Source organism: Lactuca serriola, chromosome 5, assembly GCF_051521515.1.
Source record: "Lactuca serriola cultivar US96UC23 chromosome 5, Lser_US96UC23_V15, whole genome shotgun sequence".
In the NCBI taxonomy this organism is placed as follows: Eukaryota; Viridiplantae; Streptophyta; class Magnoliopsida; order Asterales; family Asteraceae; genus Lactuca; species Lactuca serriola.
In genome coordinates this window covers 289,569,488-289,583,522 of record NC_136412.1, presented here as the reverse complement: position 1 = coordinate 289,583,522, position 14,035 = coordinate 289,569,488, and the positions used below count along the sequence as shown (strand labels likewise).

General features: G+C 41.5%; 1 pseudogene; it reads right to left on the bottom strand.

The window, feature by feature from the left end:
- Positions 1-2,275: 2,275 nt before the first annotated feature.
- LOC145054610 (cation/calcium exchanger 4 pseudogene) lies at positions 2,276-4,861 on the bottom strand (annotated as a pseudogene).
- Positions 4,862-14,035: the final 9,174 nt, after the last annotated feature.

Here is a 14,035-nt window from a genome sequence, read left to right as displayed (position 1 = left end):
AAATCGAGTTTGGAAGTGAGTTGGAGGTGCGATGAATGTTGGAAGAATTGGACATTGGCAACGGCTTTTATTTATTTATTTATTGTTATTATTTTTTTATTCTCCAATCCTACCCTATTTTCACCTCCATTTTTGGAGATATGAATAGTATTCCCCCATATATGGGGGAATACTATTCATATCTCCAAAAATGAAGGTGAAGTTTGTTTGTTAATTTTAGTCCCTCTCATTTTTATTTTATACGTTTCTAGTTTATTTTATCTACTAATTATAATTTAAATGCAATATTTAATATTTATAATATCATGTTATATACTAATTTATATTAATTAATCATAAATATAAAGTTTAATTAGTAGATGAGTGTATTTGACAATATATATAAGTTATAAAAATGGAATATTTTAAGAATATACTTTTTTTTGGGTAAAAAATGGGGTAGAAAATTGAGTAGAGTTGGAGATGAAACACTATTTACTCACTTTTTTTACTTCATTTATAAGGGAAAAAAATAAATATGGGTTGGAAATGGTCTCATAAAAATTGAATTTTTTCAACATTTACCATCGATGGACAGATACCGCCGATGAATATAGGGATTAGGGATCCGACGCGACGTTTACAGCGGTAAAATCATTATATACTTATAAATGAAACATTTTTCCTTTCACCACATTCATTTGAAACTTCCATTCATTTTTCCTTTAACCACATTCAATTGAAACTCCCATGACTTTTCAATTTCTTTCTAAAAATGTTTATAATTTGGTTAATAAGGTTAAAAAAAATATAAAACCTAAAGTGTAATCATATATATACTAAATTTCAATATTAAAAGAATATATTTGTTTCTACTTATAACGTTATGTTTTTAACTTTTAACATATTATACTTAATTTATTAGGTTTAGTATGTTGTCACTTGTATGTAAACCATTATCATTTTAAAGCTACAACTTTTAAACAATTTGTATAAAATACGTAAATTGTTAATTTAAATATAATCTTACATGATCAATTTAAATATAAATTTTAGTTCAACTTAAACAACCCAAAGAATATTTTGTAAATAGTTACATGTGATAAATTATAGTGTCTTTCTGATAATGATTATAAGTTGGTTAATAAGGTTAAATTAGTATCAAACCTAAAGTGTAATCATAAATAAACTAAATTTCAATATTTAACTAATATTTTTAATTCTACTTATAAAGTAATGTCTTTAACTTTTAGCATATTATACTTAATTTATTAGATTTAATATGTTGTTTTATGTAAATCATTACCAGTTTAAAGCTACAACTTTTGAACAGTTTGGACAAAATGTTTCAATTATTAATTTAAATATAACATTACAGGGTCAACTTCAATATAAATTTTAGTTCTACTTAAAAAACCCAAAAAAATATTCTGTGAATAGTTAAAAGTGATAAATTGTAATGTTAAATGCAAAAACTAAATTGTAATATCAATTTAACTAAAATATTTCTTAAAGATATTCTTATAATCGTTATAAGTTTTCAAATAAATAGCTTAAAATTATTTACAACGACTATAGTTAAAAATAACTTTATATAAATGATTATATTGTTATCTTTAAAATAAAAAAAATGTTTGATGTTTTAAATAATTTCAATGGTAGAAATTAAAACATCAAACAAATAAACTTTAAAAAATTAATTAACAATAACAACAACTATAAATAACATTAAATCATATATTATATTTAATTTTATTCATGAGTAACCCGCAGGTAGAGATCATTCAAAAGATTGAGATTATGCAGTTTTAATAGATGTATACAAGGTTCTAAAAAGCTCGCCACGGCTTCGCCATGGCGCGCCATGGCTCCAAGGCTTGTGCCTGCCGCCAAGCTTTACTAAAATGCCGTCTTAACTCATATATATATATATATATATATATATATATATATATATATATATATATATATATATATATATATATATATAACTTTTTAATAATTAAATGTGAAAAGATGGTTGGGTAGGTTTGGTTCACGACTATTTAATTATTTATTTAATACACAATACGTAGGAAATAAAATCGTATTATACACGTGTTCATCAATGCTTAGTTTCACATATTTCCATTCAACCCTTACAATTTTCCCTCACTTACATTCCAAACTTTTCAGTTTTTGTTTTATTTTACATGTCTTATCGACAATCATGGGGTCGTAGTCATCAACTTATGGTCTACTTCATTTGACAAATAAGAAACCTAGGAAAATAATACATACAACCAAACAAAAAAAAAACAAAAAAAGCTAGTAATTATTATTACCAACTACATAATTACCAAACATATATATTATTATTACCGTGTAAATTGTTTTTCTAAGCATTTAAAACAAGATGTACAACAAGTAGGGTATATGACTATATGTCACCCATGTGCATTCCCGTTAACCATCACATTATCTCTAGAAAAAAAAAATTATGTATACATGCTATCTGATACCTAATACCCGATATCTGATTGACACCTAATACCTGTACATATACCTGATAACGGGTATCCGATACCAGATAAAATTTCACTTTGATACCACTCTGGTACAAAGATAACATACAACAACTAACACACTAATTAGTTTGACTCGTTTAGCGAGCCAACCACGACCGCCGTTCCTATTCTCAAACACAGAAACACCAAATAAATACCGATAAGTCCCATGCCCAACAACTTACTAGGTCGCATTTGATTTCTTGGCAACACCACCAGTGCCCAAACTAGTCCAATTATAATGAACCCCAAATTACACAACAAACCACTATCACGAGCTATGACATAAGAATTCGGTCTCTTAGACCATGATCCAATCAACATCGAAACCCCTAAACCAATAAGCGTGTTAAACATCGGGCCCGCATAGCATCCTGATATTGCAATTTGAACTCCGTCTGCCCCATTCATGGCAAGGGCAACATTTGACATCAAATCACCCATCGAGTTACCCCATGCTAACACAGTCAATGCAAGAATCGCCGAGTTGACTTGGAAGATAAGACCGAGTGAAACCAAAAGAGCAACGAGTTCATTAGCAACCATGTAGAACCAAATGATGCTCATAAAGAACCCTCCTAGCACCCATGGAAGCAACATCTTTTGTGGTGGGTGGTCTATTTTAGTCGACACAAAAGCACCAAGCCCAAGAAAACATCCAACCACTGCACTCCCAATATAGATCAAATCTTCACCTAATTGACCACCATTGTAGACCCTGTTCCATAGAAACGCTAAAAGCAAAGGCGCAAAAGTGACGCTAGCAACAGCATAGAACTTCGACCATCTTTCTTCGTCTATGATTGGAATGGTCAACCTTCTTGGTAACATCAATGGAAACTCTAGCCACGTCAGCAACTTCGAACACGAAAACCAAGAACAAGAATCCTCACTTTGTGTCTCCTCATCTGTCCATCCCCATGGAGTCTTCGGGTTATCTTCTAAACCATGGTTAAAAACCTCTGAATACATCGCGACATGTGCTCCCCACATCCAATGAGGAACCTTAGAAGACTTAACAAGATGTGGGACGCCATCGGTTTCCGAAACCAGTAATCTATCTTCCGAAGTGTTCGCAAGAGGTAACAATGGTGCATACTCCTCTTTCTTTCTCAAGAACTCACTTGCAGCAACATAGGTGGCATAAACGACATAGATTGACACAAACGCAATAGCTCCGCCGACGTTAACTTCTCCGATAAACAAGATAACAGCAAGAGCCAAAACAGCGAACATAAACGTATACACATCTCTTTTGAAGCACTTCTTATCGATGGTAACACCCAGATCAGCCACACATAGCGAAATCGTCCCGACGACAACACAAGTTATGAAAACAGCACCACCGGAGATACTATTAAGTCCGACATCGGCGTTATCGGTGCCTACAAAAGCAGCGATGCTAGCGAATACATCAGGGGCGCCGTTACCTAACGGAAGCAAGGTTACCCCTGCTACAGTTGGTGGTAATCTTAATACGTTCGATAACTTTTCAAGACAACAACAAAAGTAATCAGCGGATGTGTTTCCCAATAGATAAAACAGAGTCGCTAACCAAATTACAAGAGCAATATAAGCCAAAGGGGCAAACTTCTGACAATCGCAGTAGAAAAAATCCAAGTAATAAAAAAAGCCGCCGGCTTTACATTGTGGGTTGGCTTTTAAATACTCACATTCGTTTTCGAAACCTTTGTGTTGATTTAATCCAGAACAATCAGTTGGGTCTGTGATCTTCAACCCAGTGAAATTTGAACCCAACGATACCCGATCGACTTTCTTGTAGCTCCAATTGTTAAAACAGAGAACGATGAACACAAGGATACAAAGAGCGTGAAAAGAGCCGCGGAAATAAATTGGTTTCCGATGGAAAATCTTTTCCAAGTGTCCCATCTACAGATTTGATTGTAGATAAAAAAGGAAACGAAGAAATTAGGGTTATGGATTGATTAATGGGTCATGATCGAGAAACAAAGTCAAAAGAGCTTTGGTTTTCAGAGGCTTGAACAACGGATCATGAAAGTGAAGAAAAGACGGAGAGAGTATAAATATGAGGTTCAAAAAAAGAAAGAAAGAAAGAAAGGGTATGTAATTTAGGGTTGGAGGTGAAATTGTGGAGAAGATGATATAGAAACAAAAGCAAAAAGGCGGGGGATTTGGTGAGGTTAAAGAACCAATCAACCAACCAACGGTGGTCGGAATTCGGATACGTCAGTCGTGTTGAACAGTGGTGATTCGGAGCTTTTTGTTATCTTGACTTTTGAAGGCGACGCGTAATGTAAAGAGGGGATAAAATGATAAAGGAAGTTTTGTTTTGGATGCATTATTTGGGGAGGTGGTTGAGGTAACCGTGTGACCGTGTGAGGATTAATACCTTGCCAACCGCCATGATGTCGTTATCTAAACATTACGTGAAACCATTTCTTTAAATCAAAGTATATTTAAATCACAAGGGGTATATTAGTATATTATATATGATTGAGTAATCATTCATTTTAGTGAACGCTAAATCATATAAAAAGTTTATGTCAAAAACTTTGAAATCAAATTCTTTAATCTAACTTCATCAAGCTAACAAATATCGGGACGAAGACAAAATAAAGAATATAGTATATACAATATATTATATATTAATAAAATGGTAAAAAGGAACCCATATAGTACAAAATAAATGTATTCTTATAATTTAAAAAAAAAAAATTGCACTTTTAAGAAAAGTCACCTAGCAACACATACATTTACTTTTTGAATGGTACATTTTCGTTAACACCGAATATATTGACGTAATTTTAGCGTCGAAACAGCTATGGAAGGATTAGAGATTAGTATGGGGGAGCAAGATCTTTTCCCATCCAAGAGAGCTTCAAGTATTTAGGGTTTATGATCAATGAGAGAGAAGATGTGGAGGTACATTTGTACATGTCACACATCACATAAGGACGGGTTGGTTAAAATGAAGGGCGGCCTTAGGAGTCTTGTGTAACGGAAAGGTCCCATTTAAACTAAAGATGAGATTTTACAAGGTAATTATTAGGTGTGTCATGTTGTATGGATTAGAATGTTAATCAAACAAGAAGGAGAACGAGATGGAAATGAAAATAGAAGAAATGAGGATGTTGAGGTAGACATGTGGTATAACCTTGCTAGACTGGATAACAAATGTGGCTATAAGAAATTTGTTGCAAGTGGCGTAGATCATCGACAAATTGAGATGAGGGCGATTGAGGTGGTATCAACATGTCAAAAGGAGGCTACCATCGGTAAGGAGGGTAGAATCAATAATGATTGATGGAAAGAGGAGGAGAGGATGTCCTAAAAGGAAGTGGGAAGATAGTGTGAGGTTAGACAAAGATAAGTGTTTCCTTTCAGAGACATGACCTCATTATATAAGAGGTTGTGGGGACTAAATAACGTGGTTGATGAATAGCCTAGCGCCTTTGTATGTTTTGTTTTCTTTATGAATTTTATTTTTGATGCATGACGCATGATCCTTGCTTATATGATTGTATGATGACTTATTCATGTATTTTTTTTACTGCCCATATTCACTTACTCCGCTTTATTTTCATCTTTGCAAATTCTCTGACCATCATGAGTGTATTATGATTTTCTCATGTTTATAATGTTATACACACTTTGACTTTCAATCTCTTTGTTTCAAGCGTTATAAGGTTAATTTTTTCGCACATGTCAAATGTCAACTTTTTGACGCGATCATTATATCTATGATGGAGACATAAATGTCGACATCTTACCTCCCATACCCATTCTAAATGGGGTTTACGAGGTTTGTTGTTGTTATTGTGTAACACCCGGAAACCAGAAGGCTAATTAAGGAAAGATATTATGTAAATTAAAGGTCTACTCGTCAAGTCCTAGGGGGACAACTCGACGAGTAGAAATAAGCTTTTGGGACGCGGATTAGGAAACCTGTTAACGACCAAAATTTCAAAACAATTAAAACTTTTCAAAAACCACTCATTTTAATAACGTTGTTACAAAAAGGTTTTCAATACATTATTTAACAAAGTATTTTTCCCAGGTTCAAATCATAAAACACCAACGCGGGGAACGGTACGATCACGCATTTGCCTTGCCACAGACTCCTGAGAACCTGAAACATAAAACACAATTGTAAGCCCGAAAGCTTAGTGAGATACCCCCAAAAATACCAATCACAAATACGCCCTTCCAGGCCACGACCTTCCGGTCCAAAACATATCGCTTTCCGGCCCATAACATATTGCCTTCCGGCCCATAACACATCACCTTCCGACCCATAACATAACAGCATACATAACATAACAGAACATAGAACAACCTTACATATCGGGTCAAACCCCAGACCAAGCAACTGTGCGCATAACATATAATCATTCAACAGATCACAGTCAACAATTGATCAGCAGATCACATAGCATATCATTACTCTAACCAAGATACCGGCCTAACCGATCACTAGCAGAACATCACCCTAAGAATCAGTCAACATACTAATTACACACATACGCCTTTCCAGGCCATGACCTTCCGGTCCACATCGCAATGCCTTCTGGCCCACAACATGTAATGCCTTCCGGCCCACATTCCGCAATATCATAACAACAAACTCTGTCCGGATTTCCATCCGATAAAGGGTTGGCCTTGGTGCCGTAAACCCTGTCGATATAGTGAGGATAACTCACCTCGAAACTGCCGACGGTACAGATAACCCGAGCTTCTCCGATCACTGATACGATCTCCACCTCTGGACAACCACCAATGCACTAAACTCAAACAAAAATCAACAATTACCAAAATATCCCTGAAAACCACTGGTCAACCCTTGGTCAAAGACAAGGTCAAAGTCAACCCCTGACTGACCCTACTCGCCGAGTCACCCCAAGACTCGCCGAGTCCCACAACTTCTGAGTCCTCTCGCACACAACCCACCGAGTCATTCCTTGACTCACCGATTCTCGACTCAACCAGAGAACATCGGAACCCTTCGACAAGACTCGCCGAGTCCAAGAACAGACTCGCCGAGTCTATGGCTATCTTCAACCTACTCGCCGAGTTGTTCATACAACTCGCCGAGTTCCAGGCCATCTTCATCCAACTCGTCGAGTTGTTCTTCCAACTCGCCGAGTCCCAGCTCGTCTTCAAGCAATTCGTCGAGTACCCCCATGTGACTCGCCGAGTACCATCGGTCTGAATCCATACAGAAGCACTCCAAGCCATGCAACTGATCCAAAACATAGATCTAGCTTCCTACAACCCCTTCATCACGTAAAGTGGCAAACTTTACGTGAATCCAACTAGATCTAGGCTTTTTGCACTATGGTTTAGGGTTTGGGACATGAAAGCTTCACTAAACACTCCAACACAGGGACTTTCATGCTCTCTGATTCTTCTCCATTCCAGATCTGAGGTAGCAACCTCAGATCTAACCTCTAGGCTTCCAATTACATCCATAGGCAAGTTCCCACAAACCCCAAAATGAAGAAACAACATAACAATCAGTCCAAGAACGAGATATTACCTCCAATGGACGCCCAATCTGTAATGCAATTCGATTCCAAGCAAAGCCCCTTGCTCCAAGCCTTCAATCTCCCAAATTCCTCTAATAATTACTTCTCCAAGCTCCAATCCACTCAACAATGGTGCCTCTCCGTGATTTAGGGTTTTCTGGGGCTCAAGGGGTGATAAAGAGGCTGGGAGGAAAACATAATGTTCTTTATATAGGGCTCAACCCCGGGAATTAGGGTTTTCTCCACTCAGCGCCTACTCGCCGAGTCCTCCTTACCGACTCGCCGAGTCGGCTACTTAACACGCGACCCAGTCGCGACTCTACTCGTCGAGTCCATCCATGGACTCGCCGAGTCACTCTTCCACAACTTACTCTTTTAGCCCTTCAACTCTACTCTTGATACTTCGGGATGTTACAATTTTCCCCCACTTAAATTAGGCTTCGCCCTCGAAGCCTGCAGCAACTCAACTCCAAGGCTACTCCCACAATGCTCCACCTGGCCTTAACCGGACCAGGTCCCTCAAGGCATACTTATCGAAACTCGAACACACTTTCCCCTCCTTCACGCTGCCCTGACCACCATCTCGAACCGGGCACCGACTGTACCCCTGATCAGTACTCTCAATAACCAACTGTACCCCTCCTTCATGGTGCCCTGACCACTCTGCTCTAAATCTCAACAATCACTTGACCCATAAGGGTTAGAAAACCATGAACCATCGGATCCCCAATCCGAATCCCACACTATCCATTCCGGAACGACTGAGAGACCCATTCCCAATCTCAGAGCAACTCTCACGAGTTCTCCCCTTGCAACCGCAGACACATGCTGAACCAGTTCTAATACCCTCAGGTTGGGAAAACCTGATACACTGATAATACCCTCAAACATCCCCCAGGATGAACTACTAATATACAACCCATACCCTGATCAGAATCACACTAAGAGTTCAAGACTCTCTCTCTCTCTCTCTCTCTCTCTCTCTCCCTGCATCCCTTCCGAGCCTCTTGGCTCTACATTTGCGGATTTCCCTCCGCGACCTCAGCAGACATTCCAAACCGGATGAGCTGCTAATCCACTGCCGCAAACACGCTGCTCAATAACCATACTCGAATTGCTCTAATCATAACTCTGTTATGCCGCTTTCACTTCCGTGAACTTGCACTCCCTCTCGGAGTTACACGCCTCTTACCTCTTTCTCTTCCTTTACCAAGGAATCCACCCGGCCACAATGTCACTCCGAAAAATGCCACGGTGCTCGCCCGACGCTACACCACCCTTAGCGTGTCCGCTAACCATCCAACACACTTACTCTGACTCTCCTCGCAGGGACTCCCGAGCCCATGCACTACCTCGACTAAACAAGATCACTACCCGGGGCCAGACCTTCCAATGAAATCACATTGCAACATACACAATCCGCAATCTCAACTGATCCAACAATACCAGCAGAGTCTCCAGTATGACTGGACCGACTCACATAACACATATTAGCCACTCGAGGCTAGATCTTTGTGGGTCCGTACACCCAAACTCTGTGAACCCTCAGGTTCTAACTCTGGGAACCTTCCGGTTCCAACTCTATAAACATGTACAGCATAAATCCCATAGAATTAATGCAGTACAACACATCACGTACATAAAGCATACAAATACTCGGATCACATAACCTTGGTTACTTACTCAACTTGATCCCGGCCTGCTTCCAGGCATCCACAATCAAATGCCCTAGGTCTGTATCCCGCCCCGCATGCCCGACACTCGCTCCTATCAGCCTATACTCTGGGCTGACAGAACACTGCTGAATCCCAACAGCTAAGCACCCTCAATTACTCATCGATCTCCCGGAGAATTCTCCAATTCTCCCCCACTTAAAGCACTGACTAACAACCACCGGTCGCCATTAACGACCTTCCAGAACAACCCCGCACAAAGAGAACACTTACACACTGACTGCTTCCCACAAGCATAAGCAACCCTCAGCAAAACACATCTCGTCGCTGATCAATCCGCTCGAAAGGAATCCGATCTCCAATTATCCATTCCACGACTGCAGATGCTACCCGACATTCAACCCAATGTCGCATCTCCACTAATAGCCCTCACGAAAGATAACCAACGAAATCCCCAAAACAATAACCCATAACCAAAACCACAACCCGCAAAATGACGAATACCGCATCGAAAACCACACAAGGATACCAACACAAAACACCAAACTATAACCATACCAAACCTTCAGGGAACATCGGATACCAAAACGAAAACCCAAAACACAAACCCATAATCATGCCAAACCCGCGAAACAACGAATACCGCATCGAAATCCACACAAAGATACCAGCATAAACAATACGCCATAATAATCGCAAGATAACAAGACATCAAGAAAGAAACATACCCGCAGCTGCCTCCGGCACTGCTCTGACCTCCTCTTCCGCAAGCTGATAAGCACGACCCTGAGCCCTTGGGGGCTCCGCTCCATCCTGACCTCCACCTGAAATCCTCAAAGTGGCTGGTGCTGGAGCCTGCACCGGTCCTGCAGAAAGCTGTGGACAGTTGACCCTCAAATGTCCAACCTGACGACAATGATAACAAATCCTCAAATCCCGAATCGGCACTGACTGCCGACAATCCCGCGCATAGTGCCCCACCTTTCCGCACTTACGACATGCACCGTCGGACCAACAAACTCCGGTGTGACCCCTCCCACACTTCCCACAAGTGTGGCCGCTCCGATACCCTACTCTAACATCAACGGTCCTGGACCGTTTCGGCGCCGGCTGCGACTGCATCGGAGCCTGCCTCAGCTCACGCAACTGCATCTCAACCTCTACCTCACGCCGCCTGGCGGCCTCCTGCAACTCCAACAAGGTCTCGCACCTCTGCGCAGACACGAACTGTCTGATATCCTCCTTGAGCGTACTCAGATATCGGGACATCTAAGCCTGCTCCGAAGCGAACTCAGGGCAGAACATCGCCCTCTCAGTGAACATCCTGGTGATCTCAGTCACCGACTCTGAATCCCGCTTCAGCTCAAGGAACTCCCGAGCCAATCTCTCCCTCTCATCCTGCAGAACATAGCGAGTGCTGAACATCTCTCTAAACTGATCCCATGAAACCGCAGCCCTCTGCGCATCTGAATATGACACCGTGGTCAATCTCCACCAATCCTTCGCCCCGAGCCTCAACAGGTTCAGAGCACACCTCACCCTCTGATCAGCAGGGCATGAGCACGTGAAGAAGCATCCCTCCACATCCGATAACCACCTCATAGCAACAATCGGGTCCTGAATTCCATCGAATGTGGGAGGCTTCGTATAATAGAAGTCCCGATACTGAAAACCCCGACTAGCTCCTCCCCCTGCCGCTGCTACAACCGCTGTAGCCGCCGCGGCAGCCGTCTCTGCGAGAGCCGCATAACGCTCATCAAAATACTCAACCATGGCGGTCTTGATCGACCCAAACAGTTCCGGCAACTCAGCCCGAAGCAATGCAGCAACCTCATCGTGCAGGATCTCGCGAATCCTCGCATCCAACTCGCTCGTGCTCATCTGATCGATAACCTCAGACGGCACCGATCCACCCGGAACTCGCTCCCCAGCTCCCGATCCTGATCTGGATCCACTCTCATCATGCCTCGGAATCTCCATACTGGAAAACACCATACCAAATCTCAGACTCATCCCACAAACCTGGGATCCAACTCTCTCAACCCAACCCTAGAGATCATGGTTTCCCTGATACGCGTATGGGTCCTCTGCTTTCATTAGTACAGGCCCATACTACCTTCCACACCTACCCATATTTGTATGAAGTACTACCACAATACCCTAGAGAACATGCATAACAACTATCAACCCTCACCACTAGAGGAACACTGAGAATCTCCCATAAGGGACCCTAGGCTACAGGCATCACAAATCAGGCAACATTATCATGAAATCCTGAAGATCCCTAGCCTAACTCTAGCATGCTATTCTATCAAAGCTCAATAAAATAAGTGTCATGAATGATAAATTTGGGGTTACTTACTGGCTCCGGCTGATCGTACCTCCGCGTCCCCCCTTTTACTTAATTTGAAAACCATTTTAATTTCTCTTTTAAAACCTACCTCGATTTGAGACTGGAGTTACACGAGTGTTCCTCCAATTCACTCAAACCAAGGCTCTGATACCAACTTGTAACGACCAAAATTTCAAAACAATTAAAACTTTTCAAAAACCACCCATTTTAATAACGTTGTTACAAAAAGGTTTTCAATACATTATTTAACAAAGTATTTTTCCCAGGTTCAAATCATAAAACACCAACGTGGGGAACGGTACGATCACGCCTTTGCCTTGCCACAGACTCCTGAGAACCTGAAACATAAAACACAACTGTAAGCCTGAAAGCTTAGTGAGATACCCCAAAAAATACCAACCACAAATACGCCCTTCCAGGCCACGACCTTCCGGTCCAAAACATATCACCTTCCGGCCCATAACATATTGCCTTCCGGCCCATAACACATCGCCTTCCGGCCCATAACATAACAGCATACATAACATAACAGAACATAGAACAGCCTTACATATCGGGTCAAACCCCAGACCAAGCAACTGTGCGCATAACATATAATCATTCAACAGATCACAATCAACAATTGATCAGCAGATCACATAACATATCATTACTCTAACCAAGATACCGGCCTAACCGATCACTAGCATAACATCACCCTAAGAATCAGTCAACATACTAATTACACACATACGCCTTTCCAGGCCATGACCTTCCGGTCCACATCGCAATGCCTTCCGGCCCACAACATGTAATGCCTTCCGGCCCACATTCCGCAATATCATAACAACAAACTCTGTTTGGATTTCCATCCGATAAAGGGTTGGCCTTAGTGCCGTAAACCCTGTCGATATAGTGAGGATAACTCACCTCGAAACTGCCGACGGTACAGATAACCCGAGCTGCTCCGATCACTGATACGATCTCCACCGCTGGACAGCCACCAATGCACTGAACTCAAACAAAAATCAACAATTACCAAAATATCCCTGAAAACCACTGGTCAACCCTTGGTCAAAGACAAGGTCAAAGTCAACCCCTGACTGACCCTACTCGCCGAGTCAACCCGATGACTCGCTGAGTTCCCATACTCAGAACTCCACTCAATCCGCGACCTAACTCGCCGAGTCACCCCGAGACTCGCCGAGTCCCACAACTTCTGAGTCCTCTCGCACACAACCCACCGAGTCATTCCTTGACTCACCGATTCTCGACTCAACCACAGAACATCGGAACCCTTCGACAAGACTCGCCGAGTCTATGGCTATCTTCAACCTACTCGCCGAGTTGTTCATACAACTCGCCGAGTTCCAGGCCATCTTCATCCAACTCGCCGAGTTGTTCTTCCAACTCGCCGAGTCCCAGCTCGTCTTCAAGCAACTCGTCGAGTACCCCCATGTGACTCGCCGAGTACCACCGGTCTGAATCCATACAGAAGCACTCCAAGCCATGCAACCGATCCAAAACATAGATCTAGCTTCCTACAACCCCTTCATCACGTAAAGTGGCAAACTTTACGTGAATCCAACTAGATCTAGGCTTTTTGCACTATGGTTTAGGGTTTGGGACATGAAAGCTTCACTAAACACTCCAACACAGGGACTTTCATGCTCTCTGATTCTTCTCCATTCCAGATCTGAGGTAGCAACCTCAGATCTAACCTCTAGGCTTCCAATTACATCCATAGGCAAGTTCCCACAAACCCCAAAATGAAGAAACAACATAACAATCAGTCCAAGAACGAGATATTACCTCCAATGGACGCCCAATCTGTAATGCAATTCGATTCCAAGCAAAGCCCCTTGCTCCAAGCCTTCAATCTCCCAAATTCCTCCAATAATTACTTCTCCAAGCTCCAATCCACTCAACAATGGTGCCTCTCCGCGATTTAGGGTTTTCTGGGGCTCAAGGGGTGATAGAGAGGTCGGTGATCGAGTA